Source organism: Rhinolophus sinicus, linkage group LG16 (genome assembly GCF_036562045.2).
Source record: "Rhinolophus sinicus isolate RSC01 linkage group LG16, ASM3656204v1, whole genome shotgun sequence".
Lineage (NCBI taxonomy): Eukaryota > Metazoa > Chordata > Mammalia > Chiroptera > Rhinolophidae > Rhinolophus > Rhinolophus sinicus.
In genome coordinates, this window is record NC_133765.1 from 24,017,431 (window position 1) to 24,035,455 (window position 18,025).

General features: G+C 42.5%; 1 protein-coding gene across 3 annotated transcripts in view; it reads right to left on the reverse strand.

Annotated features, from left to right (window-relative positions):
- GRK3 (G protein-coupled receptor kinase 3) overlaps window positions 1-18,025 on the reverse strand; it is a 118,620-nt gene that overhangs the window by 76,724 nt on the left and 23,871 nt on the right. The gene's annotated exons all lie outside the window — the stretch shown is intronic.

Genomic DNA, 18,025 nt, shown 5'->3' on the forward strand with positions numbered 1-18,025 from the left:
TGTTTGTTTTTGCAGGGGCCCCACGAGGTAAGCGGCCTGCTGGTGCGCAGGGTTTTCACTCTCTCATCCCCAGCACAATGGCTAGGACTTAATCGGCTCAATAAACATTTGATAAGTTTACCAAGGGGAATATCAGTACGGCTTGTGGAATAGTCATGGATGGTGTCGGGCTGGGCACGGAGAGACTAATGGGCGAGAGTCCAGAGAGAAGGAAGGAACAAGCACGCAGAGGTAGGAAATTTCAGTTCAGACAAGGAAAGAATGAGACCTCCAATCTGGACAGGGCAGGTTCCTGCAGGGAAGAGGTGGAAGGGATGCTTTATTACACAGTGAGAGGCTCGAAGGTGCTCGGAGAGCTGGACGGCATCCAGCAGGCTAGGGATCCATTTAACAGAACACCAATACCAGGTGTTATCAGCTACACAATACTCAGTGTTTGCTGAACGCTTCGAAATGCCAGAAAGCCTGCTGGGGAATAGTTTTTAATACAAGCGGGCAATTGTTTCATCAAAAATTAAGACTCGGCCCTGAAATCCAGGTCTGAGGAGTTCAGAGCTGGAGCTTTTTCTTAAACACACGGGCCCTGAGCAAAGCCGAATTCCCACCCCTTGCCCTTCCCCGTGGTCCTCTGCAGTAGGATACTCACCCACGCCTGTCCCCAGATGGCCCTTTGCACCCTCGTCCCATTCCCGAAGCCAGCCTACAACAGTACACAGCGAGGATCCCTACGAACGAACAAGGCCTACCTATCGCCAAGCCCTGAATACTTCTATTAGAATAGGAAGATGTTATCCAAAGCCTCTGAGACTCAATTGAATAGAAACGAGATCGCGGAACTCCAGGAGGGGAGGCCACCACTGCTGACCTGCAGGGACGAGCAGACCCACAGCCCACTGCTATGGACCTCACGTGACCTGTGCTTTGAGCTGCTTTTCATATTTTAACTGGAAATATAATGAATACGAAAGGAATATTTCATATTCTTTTCAGGGCAATGAGATGGTTTCTGTGCTTATGTCACCCAAATTCATTTTAACTTATAACCGGCTGACTCTAGTCAGCTGACTCTAACTAAATGACAGGTATTTTTAAAAGTTATAGGGTTACGTTTAATTTTTTAAAGGCAGTTACACTCAGGGCCTCATACCATTTTCCAGACGTGGGGATGTCACCACGGAAGCAACACGGGCTGTATCAATGAGTGTTCTTTCTACCCTGTGCACAGGGCGTGGGGGACAATTACACAACTGCTATCCCATGACCTGTCTACTCGAAAACACTGCCCAACTGATCCCCCTATTTCCATAGATGTTCATGCTAACTATCGTTTATCCCAACAGTGCATAGACACCCACAAGCCATGGCGAAGGTGATGGAGAGGACATTGGATGTATACGCATAAACAGTGGGTCACCACTTTACCCCTGGAATGCTGCCATCACACTGAGAAAGTAATCACACACTGTACACAAATACACTCTTTACCCAAAATGCTACAGGTAGGAGTTTTACAGTAACGGCAGGTGAAAGGATTTCATGTTAAAACAGAAAGTCAACATTCCCCTCCCCCCAAAAAAAGAGAGTCAATTCCTCTGGGGTGTAAAACACTGAACTAGAAGCTTTAGTCACTTAAAGGAAACGGCATCAGAGGTTATCTTCAGTCTCAAGGAATTTGTACTCCAGTTAGAGAAACAGCACTAATGAGGCACCTGGTAAAGTTACATTTTCCACAGTAAGTGCCAAATGAATGCCACGTGCAGCAGGAAGGCCAGAAAATGGACTGTTTATAGTTAAGCTATTCCATGGGTGGACCTCTGAGAAAAACGCAGGCCAGAAGAAGAGACCGAGAGCCCATTTGAAGGTGTAACGTGCCAGAGCACAGCGCTCAGCAGTGAAAGTGGGTGACAAAGGAAAAAAAAACAAGGAAAAAAAGACGTAGGCCAGTTTTGGTGATCTGAATGACAGCAACAAGTGGAACTTTATCCTGTGGTGGGGGTTTAGGACACGTTTAGAACACAAACAAAACATGCTGAAATGGTGTTTTCAGATGACTTCATCACAGTTACAAAAGGGACTACAGAATGAAAATAAAAATAGGATAGCCAGTCCTAAAAAATCTGGATCAGGCTACAGCCCAAGTAATATTATCCGGTCTCTGGATTGGGGATAATCTTAGTATAAACTACGGTGGTGGTGGTGGTGGAAAATGACAGGGCATGTGTGACCAGGACAGAGAGGAGTCAGCAGGCGTCTCCTCTGAGTGGCACACACAGTAGCGGTGTCACTCACATCAGTAGCAAGAGAGGACAGGAGCCAGATTGGGGTGGGTCGGTGTGTGTGAGCGTGTGAGTGTGAGTGTGTGTGTGTGTGTGTGTGTGTGTGACTGGGTTTCTGAGTTTGGGGTTTTCTGGAGAGGGGAGGACATGATTAGGAAGGTTATAGATTTGTTCCAGTGGGGGCAGGGGTAACACAAGGCACTAGAAGTGAACTTTAGGCAAATGAGTCACAAGACGGCAACACGTGGCTCACTAAGGCTGGAGGCAGAGCAGGGGGATCAGGCAAGGTGACCCGAAGGAGTGGACGGGCACAAACAAGGAAAAGGATGCAGGATACAGAGCGGTGCATGACCAGCCAGAGGCCAAGAGCCTTGCAAAGCCTCCTGGGACTGGGAAATAGAATATGCCGTTTCATCATACCCCATGTCACTTTTGTCATGTCAGTTAATCTTCTATACATTAACTAACTAGTTCCTTTCCTTCCACATAGTTTTAAATAATTTAAGAAGATGTACTTTATAGAATGTATTTATTCCCCTAAATTATAGAAACTAAGTACACGATCATGCCCCCCACCCCCACCCCAAATGGCACTTAAGTTCTCCTTGAGTCCCCTTTTCCCTCACTCCACATGTTCATTACCCAACCTACTATGTTCTACCTCCAGAATATACCCCCAACCCATCCCCCTTCTTGCATTTCCACTGCCCTGATGCTGCCACCACTGGCACATTCCGGGATGGCAGCAGGAGCCTCCAAATTCATCTCCCCACTTCCACTCTCCCACTTCTGACCCTGACAATTCATTCACCATAAAGAGGCTAGAATGCTATTGAAACATACAACAGACGTGGTGGAAACCGACCAGAGCTTCCCATTGCACAGACAATTTTAAAGCCCTGAGTCCTGCCTACCTCCCTCACCTCATCTTCACCCCACTTCTCACTCACACAGCGCTGCCGACCTTGATCTTCTGGCTCTTTCTAAAGCACACGGTGCTTTTCCTGCCCCAGTTAATTACCATGCTGTTCCTTCTATGGAGAACGCTGTTCCACCTGATCTTCATGGGGATGGCCCCTTCTTTCTAGAAATCAATCACTTCCTCAAAAAAACATTCCCTTCAGCAACTGATTAATGCCACGGCCTCTTTCCTGTCACCTGCTAGTCAGTGTCCACGTGGCCCTCACTGATATTCACAACCCCCTGCAGGCCTGTGATCCCCGCACCCCACCGATGGGGCCACCCTAACCATTAGCGTCTGTCGTACATCAACAAGCTGCATGTTTTAGTCACTTGCTTTGAGCCAATGTTCCTTAGTTTCTTGATCAATAAAACAAAGGGACCGGGAAAGATAAGCATACAATGGTTTCATGAATTCAACTGCGATTGGGTTTTTTTTTGTTTTGTTTTGTTTCTTTAATTAAAAAGAAAATTTTAAATTATAGTCGACATGCAAAATTATATTGTTCCTTTTCCCCTTTTCTGCTCAACTCCCCCTACTCTCCTCCCCTCTGGAAACCATCAGTTTGTTCTCTGTATGAGTTTGATTCTGCTTCATTGGTTAATTCGTTTGTTTGGGTTTTTCAGATTCAACATGTAAGTGAAATCATATTGTATGTGTCTTTCTCTGACTTATTTCATGGAGCATAATACCCTCTAGGTCCATCCATGTTGTTGCCAATGGTAAGACTTATTCTTTCTATGCCTGAGTAACATGCCCTTGTACACAGTATACATACTCCGTCTTCTTTATCCGTTCTTCTATCAGTGGACACTTAGGTTGCTTCCATATGTTGGCTCTTATAAATAACGCTACAATGAACATAGAAGTGCATATATGCGATTGGTTTTGATTGCATTCTTTTTTGCTGTTGCTCTTATGCTATTTTGACAGGTAGAGAAGGAGGAAAAGAGATAAAGAAAAGGAAGAGTGAAAGAAGGTGGGAGGGAGAAGGGAAAAAAGGAAGAAAAATGATGGAGAGAGGTTGAGGGTTTCTATGGAACCACTTCTTGTGGAAAATTAATCATCCTGTTTTGTTCCGGCAACAAGTAGCTATTTCAGGAAGAAACTAACCGCTTCATGCATGAAGTTCCAGCATTACCTAACCTGAACTCTACTGCTGCCCCAAGAGACATTTCATCTACATATTCAGAAAAGCCTCCTAGTCAGTCAGCTCAGCACCTGACAGAGCTTGGCCTCTGCAGTGTGGCAGGTCCCAACTCTGCAAGGTCAGTTCCAGCTCAGCCCATCACTTTCTACAATATGCTGGGCAAGTCGCTTCACCTCCGAATGTCAGTCCTCTCACCTATAAAATGGGGCTACCATCAACCTCCATGTGGGGTTATTCTAAAGAGGTCTGTACGTAAAGCACTGAGCACCTAAGGCCTTGATAACTACTGTCATCATCCTACAAACGGTACCAGACAGTTTCAAAGTTTCCACTTCTTAGGATACCTGTGCTGCTATGGGTAAGCTGGAAACTGAGCACCAGCTGTGAATTACTAGTGAAGTTCTAACAGCGGTATCATGTGTCTAGAGTTTTACAGGTAGTCCCTGTTTCACATTTTAACCCGTTTTCCCACCAAGAGCCAAATATGTTGTTTCAAAAATAAAATTACACTTCAGGGTATGATACACTAACAAGGGCCGGACTTAGCCTCTCACCATAACAACAAGAAAATTCTACTAAATATATGAAGTAGCTGGTTTCAGACATGGAAAGTGCTCGAGTCCCTGGGAGAAGGGAAACAAACTAGGAGGGCCCCAGGACGGGCCAGCTCTTGGCCTGGACATACTTTCTGAAATGTGATTCTGGGAGGGGAGCCCAAGCAGACCATGGGGGTTGTACGGAGGTGAGGGCAGCAGTTCAGAGACGCCAAGGTGCCTTGAAACACCCAGGTAAAATAATGAAGAGCTAGAACTACTAAGCCAGTAGTGACAACAACATAACATTCTAGAACATACACAATTCAAAAGAAGACAGGAAAAGAAGGACAAAGCAACAAGGCAATAGGAGGATTTGAGACTTCAATCTAACTGCACTAGTAATCATTTAACTGTAAATGGTCTAAAGAGTCTAATTAAAAGTCAGAGTTAAGAGATGCACCATGCAAACCACATGTCTCCCTGAAAATAAGACCTAACCGGAAAAGAAGCCCTTACATGATTTTTCAGGATGACATCCCCTAAACATAAGCCCTAATGCGTCTCTTGGAGCAAAAATTAATATAAGACCCGGTCTTATTTTCGGGGAAACATAGTGGAGTGATTATATCAATGTGAGACAAAGTTGATGTCAGAACAATATATTACCACGACAAAGGACTTCTCCTAATGATAAAGGGGTCAATTCATAACCCCTGACGATGACAGAACAATCGCAATGTGTGGGCATCTATCATAGGAGACCCAGCAATTCCTCTGTCGGGCACATAACAAATAGAAATGACAGCGTTATGTTCACAACAAGGCTGGTCTAAAAATGTCCATCACAGCTTTATGCACAATTGCCCCAAACGTAGACAACCCCAATCCATGAACAAGGGAATTGTGCCAAGTCCATACTATGGAACACCATTCGGCAATAAAACAAACAAAATCGCTATACAAGCCAACACAATAGATGAACTTCAAAGAAAGGACATTGTCTGAGGCAAACGAGCCAGACATGAAAGAGTGTGTATTATTTGATTCTATTTCCATGCTGTTCTAATAGAAAAGGTAAGTGTAATCTATTGCGACTGAAAGCTGATCAGTGTTCCCTGGGGGTGGGGTGAGCTGAATACAAAGGGGCCAGTGTGTACCTTTTAAAGTGATGGAAATTGTCTGTATATGGATTGTGGCAATAAGTACACGGCATAGACCTCTGTTAAAACTCAAAACTCTATACTTAAAATGGATGCACCTTATTGAATGCACCTGATACTGCTATAAAATTGTTTTGCAAAAGTAAGAACACAAGCGTACAGCATGTTTATCAGTAAACAAAGAAAAAATAAGTAACAACTGGATTCTCATATGTGTGGTATCTCACCAGAAGGAAAAGTGCCCAAATCGATGTTTCCACTAAACTATTCTGTTTCCAGTTCTTTTCCGTCACCAATTCTGAACCCACTTGTTGGTTTAAAGGTAGAAGCCACAAAATAAAACTAATTTCAGTCTTTTTAAATTGTCATAAATTACATAATAAGCATATGGATTCCTAAAGAACAAACTTTGAAAACCAACGATGATTTTTTTAAAGTTCAAGTGAAAATTCCAATTGGAAAAAAAAAAAAAGATTTCTTTAGGGAGTAAGTGCATTTTCCAAGGTAAGAATATTCGCTTCTTTAAGAAGCTGGCCTGGTTTCTCTCTTTGTGTTCCACTATCTTAAACAGTCTGAGGGACGAGAACAACTCTGCCTGCCCCACCTTTGCTGGGATTTCTTGTCTAACCCAAACCGTAAGTATCTTCTCTGTTGATCAGCAGGCAGACTTAGGGCACCGCTCTGAGCTAAGGCTGACCTAAAGCATCAAGCAGACTCCGTGCAGATGAAGTGTGACAATTCTCTTCAACAAATGGCCCGCTATGCAAATCAAGTTACCTTAATTCCAAGCTGTGTGAACAAAATTATTGCCCTATATCCCCAGCTTCTTATCTGAGCCTCTCCTGCACCTTCGAGCCTTAACTGAACCTGAGGACACTGTGTCCCCTGCAAGCCCCTGTCCTTCCAAACCCATTGTGCCACAATATAATTCATTACAAATCCTATCTTCAAGTCTGGAATTCAGTGACCTCTCGCCACCTCAGCTGCTACCCCACTGGTCCGAAGGCCAGCGTCTTCTGTCACCATTATGTCACAGAAGCTGCTGGCATTCTGCCTTCCCGGCCCACACTTCTGGGACAACCAGACTGCTCTGTGTATGCTGCCTGAGTCAGACTGTGCCGCCCCAATGCCAACTTTCCTACACCCAATCTCACTCTAAGTAAAAGCTGAAATCTGCGTGACCTAACAAGCCTCTCCACCCCCGTACCGGTCACCCGCACCCAGCCCCTGGGCTGCAGCCTCTCTGGCCTCTTTGCTATTCCCCCACCATGTGGGTCCAATCTAAGGGTCCCTGCCCCGCTGAACCCTCTGCCTGGGCCTGCTTCTCCTAGATAAATACACAGGGGCTCGGCAACCTCACCACCCCCCAAGTGTCCCTTTATAAGTGGCACCTTCTCAAAACACGCTATTGGAAACTGCCACACACACCAGCCACCCCTGCCTCTCTTCATGGTGCCACAAGGCTCCAATACGTGTACGACCACGTGTGCGGTACAGGCATACGCTATTTGATCGAGCTTTATTTTACCGTACTTCCAAAATATTGTTTTCATCAACATCAAGGCAAGACTCGCTCTCCACCAGCAAAAAGATTATGGCCCGCTGAAGGCTCAAAAGATGGTTAACATTTTTTAGCAATAAAACATTTTTCATTAAAGTATGTACATTGTTTTTTAGACAGAATGCTAGTGTACACTTAACAGACCACAGTACAGTGTAAACTTAACTTTTATGTGCGCCAGGAAACCAGAAACTGTGTGATTCACTGTATTGCAACATTTGCTTTCTTGCCGGTGCTCTGGAACCCAACCCGCAGTATCTCCGAGGTGCACCTGTGTGTATTTTTGTCGCTCTGGCTTCCCCTGCAGGATGTTAGCTCCATAAAAAACACCCATTTCAGTACTGTCCACTGATGCATTCCCCGGTGCCGACAAGAACCCCTGGCGCACAGTGAAATTTACTGAATGAATGGGTATATTTTTAGCAATAGATTTCAAACACTGCCTACTAATCACCTCATGGCGTATCTCCACATTTCCTGTTCGGACTTTGAGTAGAAGTAGAAATACTGAAATAAATCAAGGACATGGTATAAAACTCTCAGAAAAGGCATTTCCGAAAGAGCTAAAACCAGGGGATATTAAGACCGTGTGCTGCCACCCGGAATTTCTCAACACACCTGGGGCTCTTCAAATCCTAAAATGCTCCAAATCATCCCCTCACCGTCAGTTCAAAAAGCTGATGGACAACTCTTCCAGTAGAGGCGATGTTTCCTGGGCCGTTGGCCTTCTCAATAAATGTTAAGACCCCACATTTGTTAATATTGCCAGAGCATATCACGTTTTCCCCGTTACATGTGTGGTTCCTGGCAGGCGGAGGGCTCAAAGGTGAGTCAGCTGCAGGTGCCGGCTGAGGGGCTAGGCTGACCTCAGCTAAGAGACTGGCTTCCCAGCACGTGCCTTCAGATTTAAACTCATGCCTCAGACACTGCACCAGGGGCCCCTCGCATGCATCTCAGGAGCTCCTTGGCAGCAGCAAACACTTTACTCCTGATGGGCACTGGCGTGACAGCCATCCATGGATTCGCATCTTTTGCAGAGGGAGCTGGTTAGGGAGGGAAACCCTCTGTGGTCTGATGCTGTCTTAGTCTGCCCATGGGCCCTTTTGTTTAAGGAGACATTTCCAGTGAGGCTGTCCAAACTTACTCGACTGTGAAGGTCTCATTCAGCAAAGCACAGAAGCAGACCTGCTCCAGAGAGAGCTTTGTGCGTCCCCCACAATTCTAGATTTTAGTATCGTAACTTATTAAATAGGAATTGTAGAGTTGGTGTGCTATTAAAAAAACAAAACAAGGAATTCCATGCTGGTGAGGGGCAGAAAAAAGCGGTTGTAAAGAGCATACGTCTATCTAATCCAAGCTCCGCCTCCTGGGAGTTGTGTAAATGTGGTCACGTTATTTACCTAGCAGAGAAAACACTCAGTGCTTAGAACACAGGTAGCCATCACTGTCTTAAACTAATAGTACTTCCTACCCACATGGCTCAGAAATGCTCAGGGAAAATTAAATAGCAACAGTCTGAAAGATCACAGAGTTGGCAGCCTGCAGCTCGGGGGTCGGGTGACCACACACCGGCGTCCCCACAGTGTTTACGACTAGCAGACGTTAACAGATTGCGTTGTTCCAGTAAAATGCAGCTTTTCTGAATTTTTCTTGGAAGTGATCATTATGGCTGATTTTAGAACTTGAATGATGACTTTAAAAAGGAAAACCAATCCTAATAAACTGGTTTAAAAAAAAAAGACAGCTACATTTTCTCACAGAACTGGTTTAGCCTTTTCATCCTCTTTGAAAGTTGCCTCACACCTCTCAGATGTCCCACGTTTTCAGAGTGGCAGAGTTTATACATGGGGGAGGGGACATCTTCCAGCTCTGGCAGACTCCAATTCTAGGAACCGACACCAAGGCTTGTTGAAGGGAACACAGATAAGAAAGTCAACTGAAAAGACTGCCTGCCCGTAGGTTTTTAAGTACTAACAGCTCTTCCCTCTTCTCTAATGTCTTTCCTCTCTGGGCAGCTTTTTTATTAGGAAACTTATGTTCAAACTGTGCAGAATCGGTGCCCCTAATTTTTCTAGGTTCCCTCACCACTAGTCGCCTGTTGCTGCATTGCCTTTTCAATTGAAAATCCAATCAGCTGTGCTTAGCGAAGTGTTCATCTCTGCTGTCTGAAAGTTTACACGGCTCTTTAACTGAAAGCTTACATGGATCCCTCACTGAAAGTCTCCCCACAAAGACATGGATAAATAATTGATGCAGAATTGAATGGGGTCCTAAGGTTTTTATTCTCCTTACTAGTTGGTTGCTCTCAGCGGGAGAAAATTCTATAGATGAGATGAGATAGGGTGGGAACTGGGCTTTGTGACTGTCAACCTGGGGCGGGGCGGGGGACTTTTGTCAGGGGATTCTGTCCCCTCACAGGGACAGAAAGAAACACTGCCAAACAAAGGTGGAAACAAAAGGGAAAGCAAAGATTGAAACTGCTTCCCTGGTTAAGATTCCCTTCACCACAATCATATGCAAAAGTGCTCAATTTGCTATAATTTAATCCCAGCCTCTGAGTTGGGAGTTGCACAGTTATAAATTATTTGCAGAATTTAACCATCTATTATGTTTTGAAGCACAAACACTTCAGTAATTTGATAAATTATAGATTGGAAATTTTGTTCTTTGAAACTGATTTTAAAAAGTAACCCTAAAATGTTTTATTCTGTCTTTTATGTTTTTCAGTATTTCTTTGGTCTTGTATAATTACCAAATTTCATTAATAGACACCTAAGACTTAGTTGTGTCCATCTTTGTTTATTTATATAGAGACTGCTCAGAACTTTTTTTAAAAGGACTTTGTAAGTACAATTTGTTTTTCCAATGTATTCTTTTTATAATGAAACATATACTTTTGTTTTCAAAGCCAGTGGCAAGTATATTTCTTATGCCTTATCCCCAAACGCCAAAAATAATTTATGTATTCTTTCTACGTAAATGTTCTTTGAAATCATGCTAAATATGTTTGAGACCAACATAAAAATTATTTAAGAAATCAAAGTGAAAAGTAAAAATTGAAAAGGCACCAGATTGGAAAGAAGTAAAATTGTTTTCATTCAGAGACAGGATCCTGTCTGTATAAAATCCTAAGGAATTCACACACACACGTGCACACACATATACATACATGCACTTACGAGAACTAACAAACAAGGTCAGCAAGGTTGCAGGATACAAGCTCACTATACAAAAACCTACTCTATTTCCAAGTACTAGCAGTGAACCACCAAGACTGAAACTAAGGAAACAATCCCACTAACAAGAGCACCAAAAACATTAAAATACTTGGGAATAAATTTAACAAGAAGTATAAGACTAAAAACAAAAAAGCACTGCCGAGAGAAATTAAAGATGACTTACATAAATGTAGAGACATTTCACTTTCATGGATTGGAAGACTCAATACTGTTAAAATGGCAGTTCTCTTCAAATTGATTTACAGATTCAACACAATCCCTATCAAAATCCCAGGATATATAGATATAGATCTATATATAGATATGTAAATTGAAAAACTGATGCTAAAATTCATGTGGAAATGCAAAGGACCCAGAGTTAGCAAAAAGCAATTTTGGGGGGGAAAAAATGAACAAAGTGGGAGAATTAGTTTTCCTGATTTCAAAACTTACTGTGAAGCTACAGTAATCAAGACAGGGTGGTACTGATAAGGACAGACGTACAGATTAATGGCACAAAACTCAGAGCCCAGAAATAAGTCCTCACAATTATGGTCAATTAATTTTCAACAAAGGTGCAAAGACAATCTAATGGTGAAAAGGAACATTTTTCCACAAATGGTGTTAGACATCTGCCTATCAGCATGCAAAAAAGGATGAATTTAGATCCTTACCCTACACCACACACCAAAATTAATTCAAAAATCAACCAAAGACCTAGACGTAAGAGCTAAGATGATAAAACTTCCAGAAGAAAATCTTTGTGGATTTCAGGTAGGCAAAAAATTCTTATATCTGACACAAAGTATGATTCATAACATATAGTATATATGTGTAGTACTTCATCGAAATTAAAACTTTCTGCACTTCAAAAGTCACCATTCAGAAAATGAAAAAGAGGAGTTATTTTTGGGAGAAAACACTTGTAAATCACCCAAATGATAAATAACATAAATGAAGACAATCAATTTGGAGAGGGGGCAAAAGATTTAAACAGACATTTGAGCAAAGAAGATACACGAATGGCTAATTGGCACTAACACGTTCAATATCATTAACTGTTAGGGAAATACCAATCAAGACCACAAAGAAGTAGCACTTCTTACCCACTAGAATGCTATCATCAATAAGACAGACAACAGCAAGTGTTGATGAGATTATGGCGAACCTGTAGCTCTCAGACATTGACGGAGAGAATGTCAATGTCACGCTGGGAAACAATTAGTAATTTCTTAGTAAGTCAAACGTGAATTTACCATACAACCCAGCAGTTCCACTCCTGGTTATATACTGAAGAGAAGTGAAAACATGTCCATGCTTGCACACGAAGGTTCAGAGCAGCATCGCTTGTAACAGACACAAAGTGGGAATAATCCAAATGTCCCTCAGCTGGTGAATGGAGAGACAAAATGTGGTCTATTCCTATAACGGAATATTACTCATCGGCAAAAGAGAATGAAGGACTGCTACACCCAATGCCAAGGACGAACCTCCAAAACCTTATGGTAAGTGAAATAAGCCGGATGTAAGACTACAGTCTATATACTGTAAGATGCCATTCATATGAAATGTTCAGAAAAGGCAAATTACTATTGAGACAGAAAGGAGATTAATGGTCGGCTGCCTGGAACGGGGCTGGGAACAGAGAGTGACTACAAGTGGGCACGAGGCCTCTCTTTGAGGTGCGGAAATGTTTTAAAACTGGAGTGTGGTCATGGTTGCACAACTCTGTAAATTTACTAAAACTCATCAACTTATAACTTACAATGGGTGAATTTTATGGCATGTAATACCATACCTCAAAAAAGCAGATTTTTAAAAAGTAAAAATTGCAGTTTTATTTTGACCAAAAAGACACGAACATTATTTCACACAAATTCAAAAAGATTAATATTCAAACTCTGGATTAAGCTCTGAAGTCAGTGTTATAAAATGAAATGTCTTCCGTGGCAATATGTGATGTAATACTACACTAACTGTAATGTTCTTTATACAGGAAACTAACATTTGCATACCTCATGAGTTAAGTATCTATTTTGGAGTTTACTCATAATGAGAAACATCTTCCTCTGACAGGGGAGGGTCTGCAGACAGAGAACCTAAATAGATTGTCAATAGACAGATGGAATTTATCAAATGCCATGTGCCTCACTTGCATACGATGAAATTATCATTTCAATATATACTATAGAAGAAAATTCTAACAAAATTACCTTAACTATAACTAAGTTTACTGTCTAGTCAATAACCAGTAGTTTCCCTTTAAAACCATTCTTTCAATGAGCCAAACCAAGAACATTATATTAATATCTAAATGTGTACATTTTACTGACAGCAAATTAGGAATCAACTTAATAACCATTAAGACGTATAATTTCTAATTAAGGATGAGGAAGATAAAAGCAGCTGTCTCTCTTTTTTCCCCCAAAAAAAACTGGCAATTAAAAACAAAGAATTAAGCATCTGTCCTATTGTATTAATTTTCTATTGCCGTGTAATAACTCACCACAAGCTCAGTGACTTATAAACACCACCTACTTTTTATCTCACAGTTCTGCAGGTCAGAAGTTGAGGTGGGCTCCTTCCAGTTTTCTGCTTAGCGTCTCACAAGGCCAAAATCAAGGTGTTGGCAAGCTGGGTTCTTAGGTCTAGAGGCTTCGGGGAAGAACCTGCTCCCAAACTCATTCAGGCTGTCAGCAGAATTCAGTTCCTGTGGTTGCAGGACTGAGGTCCCTGTTTCCTTGCTGCCTGTCGTCAAGGGCTCACTCTCAGCCCCTAGAAGTTACCCACTAGCCTTCTCGTGTGCTTCCCTCTACCTGAAAAGCCAATGACCGTGCACTGAAATCTCTCGTGTGCTTTCCATCTCTCTGACTTCCGCTTCTGCTACCCGCCTGAGGAAATTCTCTGGTGTGAGTAGATTAAGCCCACCCAGATCATAACCTTAATGATACCTGCAAAATCTCTTTAAGTAGTAACGCCAGGTGGCGAACGTCATGGGGGGTCCTTTTAGAATTCTTCTAATCACACCTGCCTTTCCTACATGAACTAAATTTAAAGGCAATCGTATTGCTCTAGTAGATGAATACAAGTAACAAATGAGGAAGGAAGAGCATAATCAGAAAACACACCATTCTGTAACTCCCTAATAAAAGAACTGACTTAGGCAAACAAAGATCGTCAATGAAAAAGAAACAAACGGCAGATGACAGCTTAATGAAGAACTTGAGAGCTGACCACATCCGAGCCCACTTTAGAGCTGTGACTCCACAGTGACACCTACGTGTAGTGTCCCTCCTGCTACAAAGCACACAGTACCACCTGTGAAGAACTCTTGCCAAAAAAGTCAAATCTTATGCTAATCAAGTGGTGAGATCTAACTCTCAGTTTACAGGAAATATAGGAAATACAATAGAAGTGTGACTTAAATGATACCATGAAGAAACAAACAGAAAAATCCAGAATGTGGAACATTCTACAGTGCCACTGGCTCAGTTTCTACAATAAGTCAATTATCTGACGGGAGTGGCAGGTGGAGGTATCTGTTCTAGATTAAAGAGACATTATCACCAATTACAACCGCAGAACAATATTTGTATCCTGATTCAAACAAACCAAGAATAAAAAGGCATTTTTAATGAGGAAAATTTTAATATAGACTATACTCAGTATTAGAGTATCTAAGAATCATCAAAAATTTTCATTGGTTGGGATAAAGGTATTGAGATTATGTAAGAAAACATGCATATTTTTCAGAGATGCATATAGGACTGAGATGTCATGAGGGGGGTTGCTAGTTGCTTTAAAATATTTCAGCAAACACAAAAAGAGCAGACGGACAAAGCAAGCATAGCAAAATGTTGAAAACTATTGGATCGGGTGATGTATAGGTCATAGGGGTTCACTACTCTAGCCCACTTTTGTGTATGGTGAAAAAATTTTATAATAAACGATGTAAGAGCTTTCATTAACTGAGCATCTCCTAAGGACCAATCACTGTGTCAAGAGCTTCGCAAACATTTCCTGCTGAATCCTCACAACAGTCTTATGAAGTAGCTACCATTGTCATCTCCACTTTTAGAGATAAGAAAACTAATGAAATAGCAACCAGTTTGGGGTGTCGCCCACAGAGCTGCCAATCACCCATTATCTCAGCCCAGCTTCAGAGGCCAAGGAAATGAAAGATTTCTATTGTTTTCATTTCACAAAACATGTTTACAAATTGGCTATAGCACACGATGGATGGCACCCCCCAAACTCTGCACTAACCATGGCCGGAGGGATGGGTAAGGTATGGGAAGAGAGGAAAAAAGTTGATAGGCAGGGGGACAGAGGGTTGAACAGGAACAGGAGAACCACAGAAAAGCCACAAGGGGTAACCCAGAAATCCACCAAGGGGTAACACAAAGAGGTGGTCACGGGAGGGGGCAGATGGAACAGATGGCAGAGACAAAGGGGTAAAGAACGGTGCTGAAATGGGAAGAGAGACCTGGAAAGCCAAATGTACTCCCCCTACGGTCCACCTTCCTTCCCTTCTTCCCCAATCCCTAATGCCTGCCAGAAAATGAGAACGCCACAGAGCAAAAGGAGGGACCAGACAGACAAGCGCTAGACATGTTAAATACATAGCCGTGTCTAAACGTAATGACAGATCTGTGTCGGGCCACTTACCTGGTGCTCTCACCCCACCCCCACGCCCAATCAGTGATGGTTCTTCCCTTTGACCTTCCAAGTGTAAACTTTAGCTTCTCCTGACCAGCTCCAAGCTCATGAATCAGAAGGAAAGGGAGAAGGAATGATTTATTTAAACGATTTTTGGTTTTTTAACAGCTTAACTGAGATGAAATTCACAGACTTTCAGTGTCCCGTGAAGGGCTCTTGGGGAAGAATCTGTGTGGCTGAAGCTAAAGTTCATTAGGCACTCAGATCAAAGGCTCCTGGAGCCAGTGTCAGCTAAGGTTTTAATCACGACAATGGAAAGAACATGTTTGAGGAGCTGAACGTGTGCGTTGTGGGGATGGCAGACAGGAAAGGGGCTACACTACAGAAGGGAGAGCAAGGAGCAGAAAACGCAAAGGGAGGAAAAATCCTCAATGCATTTCAGAAAGCAGAGTGAGAGGTGTCGGGGAGAGCAGGTGTGTCACCATCTACCAGTGAGTTCTTGTCGCAGCGAACCACTTACACAAATTATATGTTAAAAAATACCTTCCTCTCGTAGCAGCATCAGTCACTAAAAATGGAAGCAACCTATCTGTGTCCACCAATGGATGAATGGAACAACAAAATGGGGCATCTCCATCCAATGCATTATCGATCATAAAAAGGAATGAAGTCCCGATGCGTGCTACGACATGGGGGAACCCTGAAAATACTCATACTATGCTGAGAGAAGCCCGATGCAAAAGGACGTATACTGTGGGATACCATGTATTCGGAATGAATACATAGTCAAATCCATGCAGGCAGAAGTTAGATTAGTACCCAGGGGCTGGGGGAGGGGGAGAATGGGCAGTGAATGCCAATGGTACGGAGTTTCTTTGGGGGGGTTGAAAACGTTGCAAAATGAGACTCTGGTGATGGTTGCACTATTCTATGAATACACCCAAAACCACCAACTGTATACATTCAATGGGTGAATTTTATGCTCTGTAAAATGTTATCTCAATATAGTTTTAAAAATTACAAATCTTATTAAAAATACAAATTTTTATAAAGAAAAAAAGTTAAAAATGTAAAAATTATACTGTCAAAAAACAAATTTAAAACTGTTTCAACAATAATTAATTCCCTTTTCCCCTTTCCTCCAAAAGATACAGTGTTTCTCTCTCTTGTTATTATGATCGGTTTATTTTCTGGGTTTATTTTTTTTATTTATTTTTTTCTGGTACAAAATGGGGAGCAAAGGAGACCATTTAACCAAACACCATGAAAACAATGAGAAGCAGCAACAACAATGAAGATGAAAGCCAAACCCTTTTAATTGAGCTGTTGTTCCCCAACCAAATCCTGCCGATAGGAGGACACACGTCTTTGTGGTTAAGGGCTTTGCACACATTGTCCTCAGAGCACAGACAGTCTACCCTCCTCTGCTTCTCCAGATCACATCACCCACCTTTCCACCACTGCGTTTCATGGGTTATCACAGAAGCTACGTCTGCTGAAGGTCGCTGTGACAGACTGGCTAATTTTTACAGACTAGGTGAAAACTGGTTTACAAAACTCCAGACTTTCTGCACTGGTTTCTGCTTTACTTGAAAAAAAAAAAAAAGAACATCCTAAGTCTTTCTAAAAATCGATCCAGTTATTACCAGGTGACTTTCTACAGTACATTTTACCTCCATTGTTTCCTTTCCAACCGCCTTTAAAGAATTATCAGAGTAGAAAAGAATTGTGAATCAAGACATGTCACTTCACTTCACCAAGCTGAGTCTACACCTCCTTACTTGTAAATGGAGGGGGCAATTATTTCTAAGAATATTCAGTCTCAAATGGGTCAGTCCGTTATCTATGAATCATGGAAACAGAACTGAATGCAGAATCAGAGTTTCAGGAAACTTTAGTAAGATCTTAATTTCCTGACATTTTAATAATTTCCTCTAGTAGTAAAATAACTTAAAAACTAAGGCCCAGTTCCTCAGCAAACCTTATGAGTAATTGTGGGAGGCAAGCAAGGTGCAAAGAAAGGAAATGGGCATCCTATTCTCTTACATTCAGCTCTGTGGCTTTCATGGAAATACCCTAGAATTATCTGTTTATCACATCACTCCGGGCAGATTAACAATACAGCCAACTGGCAGGCCAAATAATGAATCCTGTCCTAGTTGAGAATAAAATATGATTTCGGAAATTTCTGGACAGCAGGAACTGATTTGGGGGAACGGGGAAAACAAAGTATGTACACCACAGCTCTTACCTAACCCAGCTGACACTCACCCCCAAACAAACTGCCAGCCTTTCAGAGGCAGGTGAGAACACTCTCATTTCTTCATCGGCCTTGAAACTACACTACAGTCCTGGTTTCTCTAGGCACTGACTACGGTCGCCACGCAACACTCCTACACAACCACTCGCCTGCACGGGCCAGGACCAGCCCTGGCCAGGACTGGGCATCGCCAGCGAGAGATGGGTCCTTGACCTCTGTGTATACAACAGGGGGAGTCCTCGTG